Here is a 17,570-nt window from a genome sequence, read left to right as displayed (position 1 = left end):
CCACTCCAAACCTTTCCGCAGCTCATTCAACTACGAACACTAACACACAAAGCAGTTCTATTCATCTAGGCCCCAAAAGAGTAAGTATCCTCAGGGGCACATGAAAAAGGACACAACTCACACAGCATCACCGGTTGGGGCAAACACTGATAATTGGTATGTTTCTGCAGCTTCAACATTCCCGTTTAAATGTCACAGGATCAGTTATAAACGGCATCCACGACTGAATTCAGACACTAGTAAATGGCTCTACCATGCAAGTAATTCAAATACATTAAGAAAGAAGGAATTGCTGGATTGCTAGGTTATCTGTTAAGAGTACACTAGGTCTTCTTTAATCCCTTCATGCTCGACTTTCACACTGTGTACCTGTGTTTGGTGACGCCTGTTGCCCCATTAACAGAAAAGTACCAGAAATTGTTGTCACAGTTGTCCGACCACAATGCTTTAGTGAAGTTCTTAAATTCTAACCAAAATGGTATTACAATTTTACATTCTACGAACATTGTCTCTCCAATTTGCATTTAGAGCTTTATAACATCTCCAACATTTAAATTTATCGTACACGCAGTGGCAGTATCATAGCCAATGTGGTTTATCCAAGGCATGATTATTGCTAATTGAAAACATCATGTTCTGAGCAGAAAAAGGTAATTAAATAAGTTGTTTAAAAACTGCTCACGATCACGCATGACAAGTCACAAATTAAGTTAGAGCTGTTATGCCGTTTTTGAAGTAAATAAGCTTAGTTATTGTAATAAATGTAGTTTGTCTCCTTTTGTATCTAATTGATAGAACAAAAGCATTGCCAGGTTCCCCAACTTAAACCCAGTAGAAGACATGTCAATAAAATACCTCATCGCTATTAGTTAAAATATGACATTTAAAGGAACAATTAAATGTAGCTGTTGCATATAGCACAAGCTATCTAAAACTTCACATTCTATTAATCAACAGACTTTCTATTAATTTGTTTTAAGATGTATAACATTCATATTTAAAAGGCACTTAAATTAAAAATAAGAAAATGCATTAATGAATAGAGGTAAACCAGATATCTACTATAACATATCTCACTATTATTTTTAAAACTTTACCCTCTGTGTTAGAAAAATAAAAAACACTTGGATAACAAATTTGCTAGTAACAGAAAATTAGTATTTTAATAGAAGAAAAAAGGCTTTACCTTATTTATACTTGAACTTTTAAACATGACAAAATTATATACATAAGGGAAAACCATTTGTATAGAACAACAAACTTGACCATACCATCACTTAGAATTTACTGTTTTTATCTTTAGATGTTCAAGCATTTCTTGTTGTCTTTCTCTTTAAACTAGTAAGAGACTGGTCCATATCTTCAGTTTTGTGTAATAATTTCATCATTTTAGAACTCCAAGTCCTCTTCAAGTGTGTGAAGTTTTTTGGTCATCAGGTAGAAAAATCTTAATTCTGGCTGGAAGGACTGAGATTTAAAGTTCAGTTTCTTTAAACTTTTTATGAATGGGACACATGCTTTCCTTTTGCTCATAACAGAAGAAGTATAATCATTATCAAACCTGACAGTATTTTCTTTTATTTTTATTGAATAGTTTGCCCAAGCAGACTTCTGCACCAGATCTTTATCTTGCCTGGAGAAGAATTTAACAATTGACTTGGAAGCAGGAGGGTTGTTTTTCAGTGAAAACGTCGAAACAGATCTGTGAGCTCTCCCTCAGTACCAAAAGAGAGAGCTTCAGGCAGGTTTAGAACTTTAGGTAACCAGTTATTTAAAAATTGTATCATATTATCACCTTCCTCTTTTTCTGGGATTCTATATATCTTGATGTTTCTTCTAGGTCAGGAAATTGCTCTTTGGGCAGGAGGAGGCAATGGTCTGCCTTCTTGGAGCAGTTGTAGATCATAGGAGGTTAGTAGGCTATTGGCCATAGGGCCTTTACAAGCCTAGCCATGTTAAACCCATGTTCCCTTATAGACCAAGATATATCGTCTATGTTTGCAATGCGAATCTAAGGTCAGCCATGGCTGTCCATGTCCATGAGGGATTTAGGTGACCCCCACATGGTAAATTTGCATTTTCCCATCCAGTTGCCCAAGTTACGCTTAAATAAGGTCATTGAGGAGCTCTGTTTTATGTGAATTGGGAATTTGCTCCAGTGGAGTGGCAACCTCTGGAAGATTTATCTGTCTCTCCAGCATGTTCTTTTAATGTCACAGGCAAGGTTAAGGTCCCTAGAGCAAGTGCTTGTTGTCCCGTTTGATTTGTGGATGTGCAGCATTTCCATTAAGGCAGGGTTTGAGACTGCTCTGCAGGGCGGCACAAGTCACTTCTAAGTAGTCTATATAAGACAGAGTACAGTGACAGGGCCTTCAGTTTGTCCATGTAAGTCATGTGTTATAGGCCCTGAATTTTCTTTGCAAGAAATGTCTGAGGTCTCTCCAGCCGCTGCAGGTGTGTCTGGTAAGGTACATACAGAAGAGAGCATTGTGTTCTATTATTGGTCTGATGAGGGCTGAGTACAGGGGAGTTGTAACCTCAGCTTTAGGTGCTATTCCTTTACTTAGGTGATGTGCAACTTAGAAGGCCGTCCTAACCACTGTGGACACCTGGTAGTCAAAGTTAAAGTTGCTGTACACATGCTTTCCCAAATCTCTCACCACTAGGTTTGAACTTAGTTTGCAGAGACGACTTTGCTGAAGGGGATGATGATGCATTTTTTTATGTTGAGTTTAAGTCTGTTATCTGTGTGAGCCCATTTTGTAGAATGTTGACATCTTTGGGTACTTCTATAATAGCACCTAGATTACAGTCATCAGCAAACTTGGTAAGCCACAGGCCATCTATTTTCACCTGAATTTCTGAGAAGTAGATGCCAAACAGTAGGGGTCCCAGAAAGAACTTTGTGGCACACCACTGGTAACAGGTCTGCTGGTAGAGGTGGAGTCTTCAACTTTGTATAAATTCTGTTGGTGAGCCATTTGGCTTACCCATCTAATGACATCTGGTTTAATCTCCAGCTGCGTGAGTTTCTCAATGATGTCTGAGTTGGGGGATTGTGTCAAAGGCCTTGACCAACTCGAGATATACAGCATGTTCTGTTTTTCCTTCATCTAGGACTTTGGTAACACACTCAGAGAAGTCCACCAGGATTAATAGGATTGATCTACCCTTGACAAAGCCAAACTGGGTTGAGTCAAGAGTTTAAAGATCTCCTATATCCTTGTTGATGCGATTCATGATGATTTTCTCCATGGCCTTACAGATGAGTGTGGTTAGGTTTATGGGCCTGTAGTTCCCAGGGTCAGTTGAGGGACCCCCTTTGGTGCAAGGAGATTACTGTTGCTGTTTTCCACTCTTTTGTGACAAAGCCAGTGCATAGACTGTGGTTAGAGAGTGCACAGTGGTTCCATTAACTTCTGGTTTACACCATTTAGTAAGCAGCCTGGGATGTTATCCGGTCCCTTTGAGGCTGTGTTTTTGGCCTTGGAGATTGCTGTTATGACCTGCTCTGTGGTGATATTGGGTAGAGTACTGGTGGCAGGTATGCTTTGGGCTGTGGTTGGTGAGGACAGGGGGAGTAAAGTTTTCACCAAACCTGTCTGCTAGCAAGTGGTACTGTCCAATACTAATTCAACACAGAGCTGGGACTTCCTTTTTAAGATTCGGACATAGCTATAGAATGCCTTGTGATTATCCTTAGCTAGGGATACTAATTTAATTTCATAATTAGCTTTAGAGGACTTTACAAGATGTCTAATTTACTTATTCAAGCTGTGGAGGGTGGTGGTTTGCTGAGACCGTTTCCTCTTATTCTTAGACAGCAGTTTATTTCTCTTGTTGTATAACCCATTTATGCTAGATGTCCACTAGGGTGGCTTGTTTTTTCATGAGGACCTTGTTTTGATCTGTTCAGGTACAGCTAATCCTATACATTTGTATAGGTGTTTATACAGGAGTTTGTGAACACCTCAGTATAGGAGTCATTGCTGGCAGTGGTGGCAGGGTTTTTGAAAGTATTTATACCATCACTTAGGAGGCAATAGTTTGCTTTGGAGAAATTTTTAAAACGTTTTGCTTCGGGGGGGGGGGGTCATCAGTTACGGTCATTACTTGGAATAAGACTGATTTATGATTTGACTTTACCAGGGAGGGTCCCACACATGGGGTTCTGCAGCAATCCCCCATGTTGGTGAGTACTAGGTCAGGGACATTAGAGCCCCTTTTAGGGGTGCTGACTATCTGTTCTAGAGCACTTGTGTTAAGTGCAAGAACCCTAGGGAGAGCTCGTTTTTGCTTTTATGTATGTATATATATATATATATCTCCCATTCTATGGAGAGAGTTACTCACCGAAGACCAGGGTGTTTGGCTGTATTGTGCGTGACTCAGGGCCAGGTAGGCAATGCGGGTTTCATGGCTCATAGTGGGGGTCCCTGTAGCTAATAATGAAGTGGAAGGGGGGGGGTTTCCTACAGTTGTTTGGACTTGGAGTAACTCTAGTGAGTTGTACTGTTTAACCAGTCTTCATGTATTTGTCTTTAATGAAGATGGATACACCCTCCTCCTTTGTTTCTTTTACGTTCATTTTGTGGTCTGAACGTGTGGAAGACATTGTAGCCTTGCATGGCCAGGGTACTGTTTGTGGCCTTGAGCCATACATCAGTTACTGCACAGACATCGACATCTTCCAAAGTGCTTCCAGTGAGTGCAGTTTCTGATTTAGACCACTAACATTAAGCAGCATAACCTTTAAATTGTCTCTCTACGATATTTTTACATCTGGAATTTTGTTCTTATGACATTGCCTAAAGAAGGCACTATGGGAGAGGCAAGTACCTTTGCCAGTAACTGAAATCCAAAAGGTGACAAGTGAAGACCATGTCTGGCAAAGCAGCATAGTCTGTCGACCATATCATCCCAGGCTGACAAATACTGGATCCCCCTGGATTGACACCAGAAGCTAAGCCAATTGTTGAATTTAATCATTTTTTGTTTGTACTGAGGCATCATCGTGGGTGAAGGTAGAATGCTGCCTAAGGCTAGGGGCATACCTGCCTGGGACATGGTCTTAAAGCTCAGTACTTTCTGTCTGCATATAATCCAGTGAGGTAAGTCTCAAGTCATTCACTCCAACATGGACTATGACCATGTCATAACAGTGCTTGTTGAGAGACTAGAGTGCGTGCATAATCTGGCAGATCCTGGCACCTGACCGTGACCTTCTTTTTATCCAGCCTTGTGAGGGAGCCATCTATGTGTCTCACTGTGGAGACGCCTATGACCAAGACATTTGTATTAGAGGTGTGTTGCCTTAGGGGCTTATTGGGTGAGACACTGATACATTTGTTTTTATGTTTAGTGGATTCCATAGGAAATGTATTGTGTGCAGAAGGTTTGCACTTATGAGGTCTCTGCTCTTTTGGTAAACGTCTAGCAAGTACCTCTGAGTGTGTGGGTTTGTGCTGTGCATTTGGTTTGTGGGAGAGGTGAAGTGTGCGTGTGTGCAGACAACCTGTTTAATAAGTGCTTTGTTATGTGAGAGAGAGCATTGATTCCAGATTCATAGTATAGATACATCTCTCACATATTGTATTTCTATGTTTTAGGAGTAATAGGTTGTCAGTAAATATGGGGCAGTTTTGTTACATTGCCTCGGGATGTCTGTGTCAATCAGGCTGGCTGGAGAAACGGTGGGAAACTGATCTGTCCATTATGTCTGGTGTAATTAGTAGGAGGGGTGAAAAAGATGGACCAGGTACTGCTATAGGACTTAAGTCTGTTAATCTATGGGGAGATTAAGGAGTAGAGACCCGAGTCGACGCCTCAAAATACACAGCTGAGTTGCTGTCTGGGCAGCAGTGCGCAACTACATTAAGCAGGGAAGCTTAGGAGGGTTCCTCTAGCAGTAATCAAGGGATGATTTATTTCTAAAAACTTGCATCTCTACATGGCAGCCCCAAACCCCACTGTGAGGTGCACAGCTATGTACAAACATGGTGCTTAAATACAAATGGAATTAAACAGTTTAAACTCCAACTCTCCAATGGGAGAGCCCAAAAACTGAGCCCTTTCCAGCAATCTCCATCTTGTATTGGTCTTGGGCTGCACATGTCTGCCAGAAGGATGCAAGAGAGCCTTTCCTAATGTAGGATGGGTGGTTTTAGTGCTCCGTAAATGCCAAACAGTCTAGGTTCAGCATATCTGAATCTAGCCTATTCTTTGAGATGCAGTAGAACAAATGTTTTACAAGTAAGAATTCCTGGAATGTCAATAGTCATTGGAAATAAGTTCACTAACCCTGAAAAATGTTCACAACAGGCAAAAACTTTGCAAAACTTAGAAATATTTTGGCAGACTCACCAGCTTTTGCACTATTAGAGGAGGTGAGCAAATGTCACAATATTTTTAAAGTAACCTAAGAACAGTACATTAACTAACAGATGGAGTTTCTTTAACAAGTGCAGTTTGAAAAACAGTGATAAATTTAACCAAGTAAATAAATGCAACACAGAAGTGTTAAATATCACTGAAACAGAGCAAGCACAAAAAATATATTTATATCTCCTTTTTAGGCCAGGTGATTTTAGAAGCAATCCAAGTCTTGTAGCCACGGGTGTCCAAGCAAGGCACAAGGAAGCTCTAAATAAACAAGCTTTGTCTTTTTTGTCTTCCTTCTCCCCAGAGCGGTCTGCCTTCGAGGTAGCGAAGAGAATGTTTTTCTGCTCCAAGAGGATGAACAGATCCAACCCCATCAGATCTCCCACCTTGTTCCCAGATGTTTCTACCCTTAGAGCCATGTCATTCTACACCACAGAAGCAGCCAGCCCAAAGTCTACAGACTACCCAGCAGGGTGTTCTCTTCAGACACTTTACTGGAACATCCCCCCCAAGGAAGTCCCTAAGATGAGGAAGTGCAAGAGGAGGCACTTAGACTCTTTACAAGAGTCAGTTACCTGAGGATACTGATTTCGATGAAGAAGGGTACCCGTGATCACCTCTGGAAGATGTCTCATTTGGATACATTTTTGAGATCCTCCAGCAAAGAGGTGGTTGGTCCTCCAGCAACTCTTCACCAGATGAATCAGTATGTCTGGAAGTCTTTGGACCTGGCCCATCTACCTCCTGGGTTACTCTACCAGTCAATGAGCTTATTGATAGTTGGGCATGGAAGGAACCTGATTAAGTTGAGCCAGTCCCTAAGAGACCAGATATGATTCTGGTCCTACCTATTGGGAAAGAATTCTGGAGTAAGGGAGAGCCCGTGGATGCTGTGGTCATGACGGCAGCCACCAGGAAGGAACTTTGCTGAGCAGAGTACCTCTGTTCATCCCCTTACCAGGGAGTCTAGGGTGATGGACAAATTTGGGAAGCATGTGTATGCTTCAGCGACCTTTGTCTCACTCACTAAATTATTTTTTACATTTTAACAGACTCCAAAGGGAATTGATCAAGTAACTTTCAAAATCCCTTCTTTCCGGGACCATTTCTGCCAAGGCTCAATCTTCTGTGGCCTCTCAGATGACTACCCTGCAATCCATTTCTGATTTATAAATGAGGCTTATCTCGCATGCAACCGAAGGTGCCTCAAGGGCAGCGGGTTCAGGCATTTCCATTAGGAAGCATGCCTAGATGCGCTTATGTGATTTTGTGGAGCTTTTCAAGTCCTCATTCATCAGTGCACCCTTTGGTGGCAGTTTGTTGTTAGGCCCAAAAGTGAGAGAGACCCTTTCCAGGTGTGAAAAAGATGGGAAGACCCTCTCTACACTAGGCGAACATTTTTCAACCTCTCAAAGGTCCTTTTTCTAGGAATCTGTGAGGTGGACAGAAAATATGTTCAAGAAATCATAGGGTCTTTTCCAGGACATGCATGGAGATAGTCCTCTTAGGGGCAGAGGTGGAAGTCAAATGCCCGACAATGCCCACGCAACAGTGGAAGCCTGGCGAACCAAGGGTCCAGAGATTCTTTCTCTGATAAGACCCTAGCAGAACTACTGAAAGGCCTGATTGTCCCCCTCTGGAGGCAATTGGGGGTAGACTATCTGCACCAGAGAGCCTAGGTAGTTATAACAAGAGATACTTGGATGCAGAGGATTATTTCCACAGGTTGTTTCCCTTTTTCCTTCCACCTCCATCTGTATGCAAAATTCCTGATGATTCACCCAGTCGAAGGAAAGCAGCTGCACTAGAAATATAAAAGCTGCTAGAAAAAAGTTGTCCGAGAGTTCCCAACAGACCAGAGAGAATCTGGAAATTACACAGGATTCTTTTTAGTACCAAAGAAAACAAGGGACAGAAGACCAATTTTGGATCTTGATGACTTGAACAAAGCAGTTCATTGCACAAATGTCTGGATGGCCAGGGTTCAGTCCATTCTGTCTTTTTTAGGCAAGGACGACTGAATTTACTTTATAATACACATCCTGAAGGTCTAGCCCATACAAATGAACAAACAATCCAGAAGCTGTTTACGTTTCCTGCTGGGAGCCAGTCACTACCATTTCAGAGCACTGCCATTTGGCCTTACCACAGCCCCCATGGTGTTCAACAGATGTATGGCTGTGGTAGCAGCTCACTTGAGACTGCAGGGATTCTGAGTGTTTCCATATCTAGACAACTGGCTCATTACCCCCACCCCACCCCCACCCCCACCCCGACCAAGCATCTGCTAATAAGAGCAAGAGATCAGGTAATTCTGACTTCTCATCTGAGATAACCATAAATTACAAATCTGTTACAGCCATCACAAAACTTGGCATTCGTAGGAGCAGTGTTCAACACATCGTCAGTGAATGCTTCTCTTCCTCTCTCAGGAGTGCAGTGTGTCAGATTCCAGGTCAGGAAAATAATTTGCAGTACCAAAACTTTAGCTCAGTTAATTCTGCAAACATGGGGGGGTCAGTGTCAGAGGCCATTATTTTAGTTCCTCTAGCAAGATTTCATTTGAGAATTCTTCAGTGAATGTTGGCAACTCCGTGGTTGATTCTTTATCAACACACATCAGCCCAAATAAAAATCACTCAAGCATGCATGAGATACTTTTAGTGGTGGATTCAGTCAGATCAGGTTCTACAAGGCATCCTTTCATTTTCCCTTAGCCCAAGGCTGTAGTAATCACAGACATTGCCCAGATTTGGTTGGGAGGCATTTCTGGGAAAGACCATCCCGAAGAGGCCAATACGCATATCAGTGTCCTGGAAATGAGAGCGGTGCTCTTAGTGTTGCAGGCCTTCGGAGACTGTCTCCCTTTTGCGACACTTGCAGTTCAGACAGACAACATGTCAGTAGTCTGGTACATCAACAAACAAAGGGGAACCAGGTCTTGCCCCTTGTGTCGAGAAGCCCTCAGTGTGTGGCAATGGCAGATCACTTCCAACCACTTTCTGATGGCAATGCACATTCTGGAGAAGTCCAACATGATGGTAGATAAATTGAGCAGGCTTATTCTACTACCTCATGAGTGGTCTCAACATAAAAGTGACAGAAATGATTTTCCATCAGTGGGGCCAGCCTTGCTGCAGTCTTTTTGCCTCTCCCCTAAACAACAAATGTGGCAGCTTCTATGCCCTGACTCTACTGCACGATTGGCCCCCATCTCCCTATGCTTACCCACTAACTCCTGTAATTCCAAAGTCATCCTCATTGTACCTTGCTGGCCTTGGAAGATTTGCTTCTCATTCCTTTGCCCTCATCTACTTTACCCACCTTGGATTCTGGATCCATTTCCAGACCTCCTGTCTCACCCAACAGGCAAGCTTCATCTAGTTATCTCAAACCTCAAGCTAACAGCATGGTTTCTGCAATTCCATTAATAGCCAGACATACTTTTAACTCACCATAAACCTACAAGAAAATTTTACACAAGTAAATGGAAAAGCTTTGATCTGATGTTAATCTTCTTTCCATTCATCACTGATGGGTTCGGTTCCAAGCCCTGTGAACAGAGTCAGCCTTTTTACCAAGCTCGTGCCAGCCAAAAAAACTCTCGAGCTAAGTCTCTACCCAGAATACCCTTCTCCCTGTTACCTCAGATCTCGTTTGCCGCGTAGCCGTAAAGCCACGTTTCAGCTGAACTCTCAGCTAAGTGGAACTTTATTTGATATTTGTGAGGAAAAGTTTTGATATCTTCATATTTTATTAAGCGATTAGTATTTCCATTGTCTTTTCCTCTGTCTAACCTTGTTTTTTTCCCCTCTACCAAACCCGTTGTTACCGTTGGTAAACTTTCAAGTACCATTGTTGGTATGGCCTTTCCTCCCTTACCCTTATGGTATTTCTTCAATACCATAGTTGGTATTGTATTTCCTGTTTAACCGATTAACTTTGGCTTTTTAGTAAGGTATTTCCTTTTTTTTTCTCTACATATCGGTATATTGCTATATTTGTGACTTATTTGAGCAGTGTTTGACTTTGTTCTAGTTCGATTTTATGGCTGACCTGTGGTGTCTTTCTATCAAGATGTCAGATACCTAATATTGATTCTCATGATGACTGTATACTGTTTGGGAGTGCCCCACCTTTTGGTGCAGCCTCCGTGTGACATTTTTCAGAGTTTGTCAACGCACTCTTAATGAGCACAAAAATAAACTGATCTTGAAAGGGTTACTCAAGTCTCTCTTCTCAGGGTCATTTCTGCGGTGGAGGTCTCAACCCCTCCTACTAAGGACAAAAAAAGATCCCACTCTGTTCTTTCACCATCGGGTGATCAGAACAAGCCTGTGAAATCAAATGTCCCAAAGTTATCTTCGGAGCATAAATCTGCCACCGCTGCTCCATCTTCCTCTGCTCCGAGCATCTCGAAACCGGCGCCATTTTCGGCACCGGTCCTGCCTCCGACACCAATCATAGACCTTACTACACCTGTTTCGACTTTGGCACCTGTGGCCACTTTGGCTCAGGGCACACCTTCAACTACTTAATTAGTTACCATTTTGGAACCGGCTGCTTCGTCCGAGTGCCACTTCGGCACTGAATGTTGAACCAACTTCACTGGGTTTGACCCCTCCGGTCTCGAAATTAGAGACTTTGGTGCCGGCAGACCTTGCACCATGGACCCGATAATCCCCATCCATAGATCCATTTCTGGGCCAAGCATATAGCCCCTTCATTGAACGTCCTGACTCCTTGTCCAGAGTATCCACTAGATCCACCAGGAACCTGACGTGGTAAGTCTTGTGGACCAGCTGTTAGCCTGGGGAATCCCCACACTTTCCAAGACCCATCCACCTGCAGGACTTGGGTTGACTTATCCACTGACTTGATTTTACACTCCTTCGACCATCTCTGTTCTGAAGCCTTTTGCTCCAACATCCTTCTTGGAACCCATCACCTCGGCACCTACGGTGCATCTCACTCCAGCTCTGAGTTTGTCCCTTTGGTCTTCGGTTCCCACTGAACTGGTCCTTCCTCAATTTGAGGATTAGGGGATGGGCACTTCGGCCCAGGGTATGGAGCAGTCTTTCTCTTCTGTTCCATCCACAGCACCGATAGCCATGTCTGCACCAGTCCTGCTTGAGGCTCCACCCATGGGGGCGGGTTTGTCAGAGCGGGGTGTGACCCCAGTCCCGAGGTTGTCTTTCTCGGTTTTGGGGTCCCATCCTTTGGGCGGACATGCCTTCCACGCGATGGAGAGGGCTCTTGCTTCTGGCAGCACTCCTTTGATGTCGGAACCCCATTTTTCACCCCCTGAGCTACAGCTGTCACAGACCCACCCCTCCAGGACACCGGGCAGAGAAGCCGCAGGACACCCCTGTTCAGGGTACCCGCTCTTCTGCGTCCTCTTCAGAGACCCCCACTGAGGAGCCCCCTTGAAAGAAGACGTGCAAGAGGAAGCACATGAACTCACCCAAGGAGTACTTGACTGAAGACACAGACTACAATGATGGTGAAGGATCCCCCCAGTCACCTCCTGATGATGTCTCCTTTGGAGACATCCTGGAAATGTTAAAGCAGAGAGGTAACTGGAAGCCCTCCAACTCTTCGTCTGAGGAGTCAGTGTTCCCGCAGGCTTTTCACACCCGACTTTCTACCTTTTGCATGACCCCACCTGCCGATGAACTCATCCAGCTCTTCGTGTAGCACGCTTGGAAGAATCCTGATTCTACTGAGGCAATCCCTCGGAGACCAGACAAAATTCTTTCCCCTCCCGAGGAGAGTCCGCATTGGTCCAAAGGGTTACCAATTGATGCTATGGTGGTTGCTGCGGCCACGAAAAAGGACTTGGCTGAGGAAAGTCTTACTGTCCACCCGTCCAACAAGGAGTCCCGGGCAGTGGACAGACTTGGGAAGTGTGTTTTTGTATCAGGGACCTTTGCTGTACTGTTATTGAATTATTTGGCACATTTTACAAGGGTCCAGAGGGACTTGATTTCTGAACTCTCTGGGACGCTCACAAGACAGTTGTCTGATGAGGTCAGGGACAAAGTGGCCTTGCAGCTTGCAACCCTGGAATCAATATCCAACTCGTCCATGTGGTTGCTGTCACAAGCGACTGAAGGGGCGGCTAGAGCAGCGGGTTCGGGCATTATGAGGCGGCGTGCCTGGATGCGCATTTGTGACCTTGAGGATCCCTTCAAGTCTTCCTTTCTGATTGCTCCTATCGAAGCTTTGTACCTTTTTGGCTCCAAAGTGAAGGACACGCTAGCCAGATGCGAGCAAGATGGAAAGACCCTGTCTGCCGTAGGCCTACGGTTTTCCAACCCTCAAGTAACACCTTCAGGAATCAGTGGAGTAAAAAAATGTGGCACAAAAAATCTCAGGGGCCTTTCCGTGCTGCATGTGGTGATAATACCCCCAGGGGCAGAGGGGATTACAATTCCGGAAGATGCCCCTATACAGGCAGAGGTGGTCCTCGTAACCAAGGCTCCAGGGATTCCTTCTCTGGACAGCCTTACCAGTGCTCCTGAGGGAACAGCCCAATTGCTTACCTCTGGAAGCAGTCACTGGTCGTTTCTCTCCCTGCACTATGCTGCCTGGCAATCTATCACCACCGATCGTTGGGTGCAGAGCATCATCACCAGAGGTTACACCATTCCCCTTTCTTGTAAGCCAAATCTTCTAAGAAAAGTTCCCGACATTCCATCCAGTCAAAGGGAAGCAGCAGCTTCAAAGATTATAAAGCTATCTCAAAAAAAAGTCGTCCAACCAGTCCCACCAGACCAGCACGGATCCAGTTTTTACTAGAGATTTTTTTTTTGGTGCCAAAAAAGACATTGTGGATCTCAGCAGCTTAAACAAGTCTGTCAACCAAACAAATTCTGGATTGCCACGGTTCAGTCCATTCTTCCCTTTTTAAGAGAAGGCGATAGAATGTGCTCAGTAGATCTCCGGGATGCGCATTTCCACATCAAGATGGACAAATGCTTCAGGAGTCTGCTTCGCTTCTGGCTAGGGGCCAATGATTATCAATTTCGTGCCCTGTCGTTCGGTCTCTCTGCAACCCCCCCCCCCCGAGTGTTCACAAAATGCATGGCAGTGGTCACAGCTCACTTGAGACTAAAAGGATTCCGGGTGTTTCCATATCTGAACGACAGGCTCCTCACCACCTCCACTGAGCATCTTCTGGTAACAACACTGCATTATACTCTCTCTCTGGCAAAATTATTGGGAATAACGATACATTGGAAGAAATCAAACCTTACTCCTACACAACAAATAGAGGTCATTGGAGCAGTGTTCAATACTCAGTCCTGTCTGGTATCACTCCCAATTTACAGACTCCATCGACTGAGGCTTCAGCTCAGAGTGATACTCTCTCAAACAAAAGTCTCAGCAAGGGAAGTTCTTCAGGTCCTAGGCTCTATGGCAGCTTCAATCCCAATAGTGCCTCTAGCAAAGCTACATATGCGGATCCTGCAATGGCTCCTCCTTTGTCAATGGTTCCCAAACTATTACCCCCTCGGTTACCAGATTCGAATAACCAACTCCTGCCAACAGTACCTCCTTTGGTGGATGAGGCCAGACGTAGAAGTTTGGAGTCGCCCATTTCAGTCCCCTCAGCCATTGTGACCACGGATGCTTCTCTGATAGGGTGGGTGAGGGGTCATTTCCAGGAAAGACTGCCCAAGGCACATGGTCCACCTCAGAGGCCCACCTGCATATCAGTGTTCTGGAACTGAGAGGTGTGCTGTTAGCATTGCAGGCCTTCCATTCAGCTCTCACTTCCAGGACAGTTACGATTCAGTCAGTGGTCTGGTATATCAACAAGCAAGGAGGAACCAAGTCCTACCCCCTGTGTCAAGAAGCCATAAGAATTTGGCAGTGGGCGATAAAATTCCAACTGCTTTCTGATAGCAATGCATATCCTGGGGAGCTCCAGCATGATTGCGGACAAACTGAGCAGATGCATCCTCATGCCTCACGAGTGGTGTCTCAACCCTGAGGTGGCATCAGAAATCTTCAGCCACTGGGGCCAGCCTTGCTGCTATCTTTTCGCCTCCCCATCGAACAAGTAGAGCAGCTATTTTGCCCTACTTCCCCGGAGGGACACTGTAATCCACGATTGGCCCACTAGACTTCTTTGAGCTTATCCTCCCATCCCCGATTTCACAATTTGTAAAGAAAGCTCTTTTCTGGCCTTGACAAGTTTGGTTCCCCTTCCTTCGGTCTCACCTAGTATACCTGCCATAGATTTTGGACCCTCTCCCAGATCTGATTACTCACCCCCAAGGGTTGAGTCATCCAAATCTGTCCAGTCTCAAGCTGACAGCTTGGTTTCTCCACTTCCACTAGTCGCCAGGCAAGCTACTCTCTCCTCGCCTGTTCGAGACATCATTCTGGCCTCTTATAAACCATCCACCAGAAGACAATATCAGGATAAATGGAAAAGGTTCTCCATCTGGTCCAACGATAACATGCTAGACCCGTATTCGTGTTCAGTAACTGCAGTGCTTCAATACTTGGTTAAGTTTTTTGATAATGGAGCCTCTGCATCTACCGTACGAGTACATCTAGTGGCAATTTCCATAATGGTATAGATGGCACCCCTCATCTCTTTACGCTTATGCAAGGCCTTCCTCAAGGGGACCTCTCATATCAGGCATCCTGTCAGACAGCCTGTGGAACCTTAATCTAGTCCTTCAGTCTTTGACTCAAAAACCTTTTGAACCTGCTGCTAAGCGTGACCTAAAGTTTTTGTCTTGGAAATACTTGTTCTTGTTAGCCATCACATCTGCGAGAAGGGTCTCGGAGCTGCAGGCATTGTGTATCAAGAGGCCCTATCTGGCCTTTCATAAGGACAGAGTATCACTTCAGACAAATCCATCCTTCCTTCCCCAACGTTTTCTGAATTCTCCATAAACCAGACCATTGATCTACCAGTGTTCTTTCTGAATTTTGCCAGTAGAGGAGAGTACTGCCTTTACTCTCTAGACGTACGTAGACAGCTGAGATTTTGCCTAGACAAGGACCAAACTTATCCACAAATCGGAACAGCTTTTCATCTCTTTTTCTGGACCCAGAATGGGAGAAACCGTTTCCAAGGTTACATTATCAAAATGGCTAAGGGACTACAATATGTTTCATATATTCCCTTAGTAAAAAAAAAAAACTATGCTAAAAGTTAAAGCTCACTCTACTAGATCTATGGCAACATCTGTAGCTTTCCATTACAGGGCTTCCATGGATGACATCTGCACAGCAGCTACTTGGGCTAAACCTCATACCTTTATCAATCATTGCAAGTTGGATTTGGTATCCAGAGGGAGAGCTGCCTTTGGCTCAATGGAACTCTGGAATGTTCTTCCATAAGGGCCACCCATGGACCTCAAGGTAGCTTGGAATTCTGTCCCATAAGTGATGAATGGAAAGCAGATCAACAGCATCAGATAGAGGTTATATCTTACCATAACGTTCCATCTGTGTTGTTCATCTTTCATTCATCACTTCCCACCATCCTTCCCCCTCCAAAGGCTCCTGGGGGTGCTTTGGGTCTAAGTGGTCCCCTAGGGTATTTGCGCAGAAGTGGCCTCGGCTTTATTTGTTTTTCTCTAGCAAACTCGATCTGTGGTAACAGGGAGAAAGACATTCTGGGTAGAGACTTAGCTCGAGAGTTTTTTGGCAGACGCGAGTTTGGTAAAAAGGCTGAAACTGTTCCCAGGGCTCGGAACTGAACCCATCAGTGATGAATGAAAGAAGATGAACACAGATGGGACGCTATGGTAAGACATAACTTCTTTTTTACTGGGCACAACAAAAACATATTGACCCTTTCTTGTCTTACAAAGTGTACTTTAATTTTTGGCAGCAATTTTTAATGAGGCAGCTAACTCCTCAATGATTAAAGTTCAGTCAGCACCAGTCTCTAATTTTCATATTGGATTTGAGAATTCTTCTGTGACTTCGTCTAAACTTTGTAAAGCTTTTTTGAGAGGCACATTCCTGTTGAGACCCCCATATAAAGACCCTACTCCACCATGGAATTTGAATTTGATACTGCAGGCCTTAAATTCATTCCCCCTTTGAACCAGCAGCTAAATGCAATCTTCAGTTCCTGACCTGAAAAATTGTCTTTCTAGTGGCCATTACTTCTACTAGAAGAATTTCAGAACTTCAAGCATTGTCACCTAAATCTCCCTACTTGATGTTTCATAGAGTCATGTTACGTACCAGTGCTTCTTTCCTTCCTAAGGTAGTGTCAGAATCCAGTAGCAATCAGACCATTAATTGCTAGTTTTCTTCCCTAAATTTACAAATAAAGGTTGACTGTAGTTGCATTTATTAGATGTTCAGACAATTGTTTTTACTTGCACAGAACAAAATAAATTGGAAAGACACCTGAATTATTTGTGTCCTGTGCAGATGCTGATTTGAGAAAACCAGTTGCAAAGCTAACCTTAGCCAGATGGCTGATGGATTGCATGCCATTTATCCACTTACCAAAACCTTTGAGCCCATTCAACTAGGTCCATGGCAACTATTTCAGTGTTTCTTTCTAAAGCTCCCATGGACAATGTATGTGCGGCTGTAACTTGGGTCAATCCTCATACTTTATCACTCATTACAAACTGGATCTGTTCTCGAGGGGAAGAGCAGCCTTTGTCTCAACTTTGTTCAGGAATATCCTTCCTTAGACTTCACCTGGGATTTTAGGTAGCTGGGGACTCTGTCCTAACAGTTGAGGATAAAATGAAACTTTACAACATCAGGTAAAAAATGTTATGTACTTATAACATTCCATCTGTGTTGTCCATTTTCATTCTTCCTCAACTTCCCACCCACCAATGCCCAACCTTTCTCTTTTCACAGTAAATTCCTGAAAGAATGAGCGATTTTAAAGACACCCCTGTCCTTCTGCTTGAGCCACAGATGTTCTTCGTGTTTCACTGTTGCAGTCATTACATTTGGGTAATCTGCTGGCAGGTAGCCCTTAGTCGGCCTGAATAACAAAGTCTTGGGTCCTGTGTCGGTTGCTGTCTCCTCTTCCATGACGTCAGGTCGTCAGGGGTATAAAACATGCAGCCGACGCCATTTTATTCAGTCTTTCTTGCCGCGCGGTGCCCGAAGCAGAAGCAGTTCGCAAGTGCCGGTCAGCCAACTCCTGAAATTTTCGCATTTGAGTTTCAGAACCAAAG

At 44.1% G+C, this 17,570-nt stretch overlaps 1 protein-coding gene and 1 pseudogene across 1 annotated transcript in view; both read left to right on the top strand.

Moving 5' to 3' along the window:
* Window positions 1-17,570, top strand: part of CAND1 (cullin associated and neddylation dissociated 1) — a 2,253,229-nt gene that overhangs the window by 1,807,600 nt on the left and 428,059 nt on the right. The window lies entirely within an intron of this gene.
* On the top strand, window positions 559-748 carry LOC122816012 (annotated as a pseudogene).

Source organism: Protopterus annectens, chromosome 11.part0 (assembly GCF_019279795.1).
Source record: "Protopterus annectens isolate FY-2018-M chromosome 11.part0, PAN1.0, whole genome shotgun sequence".
Taxonomy (NCBI): domain Eukaryota; kingdom Metazoa; phylum Chordata; order Ceratodontiformes; family Protopteridae; genus Protopterus; species Protopterus annectens.
This window is presented reverse-complemented; position numbering and strand designations above follow the sequence as displayed.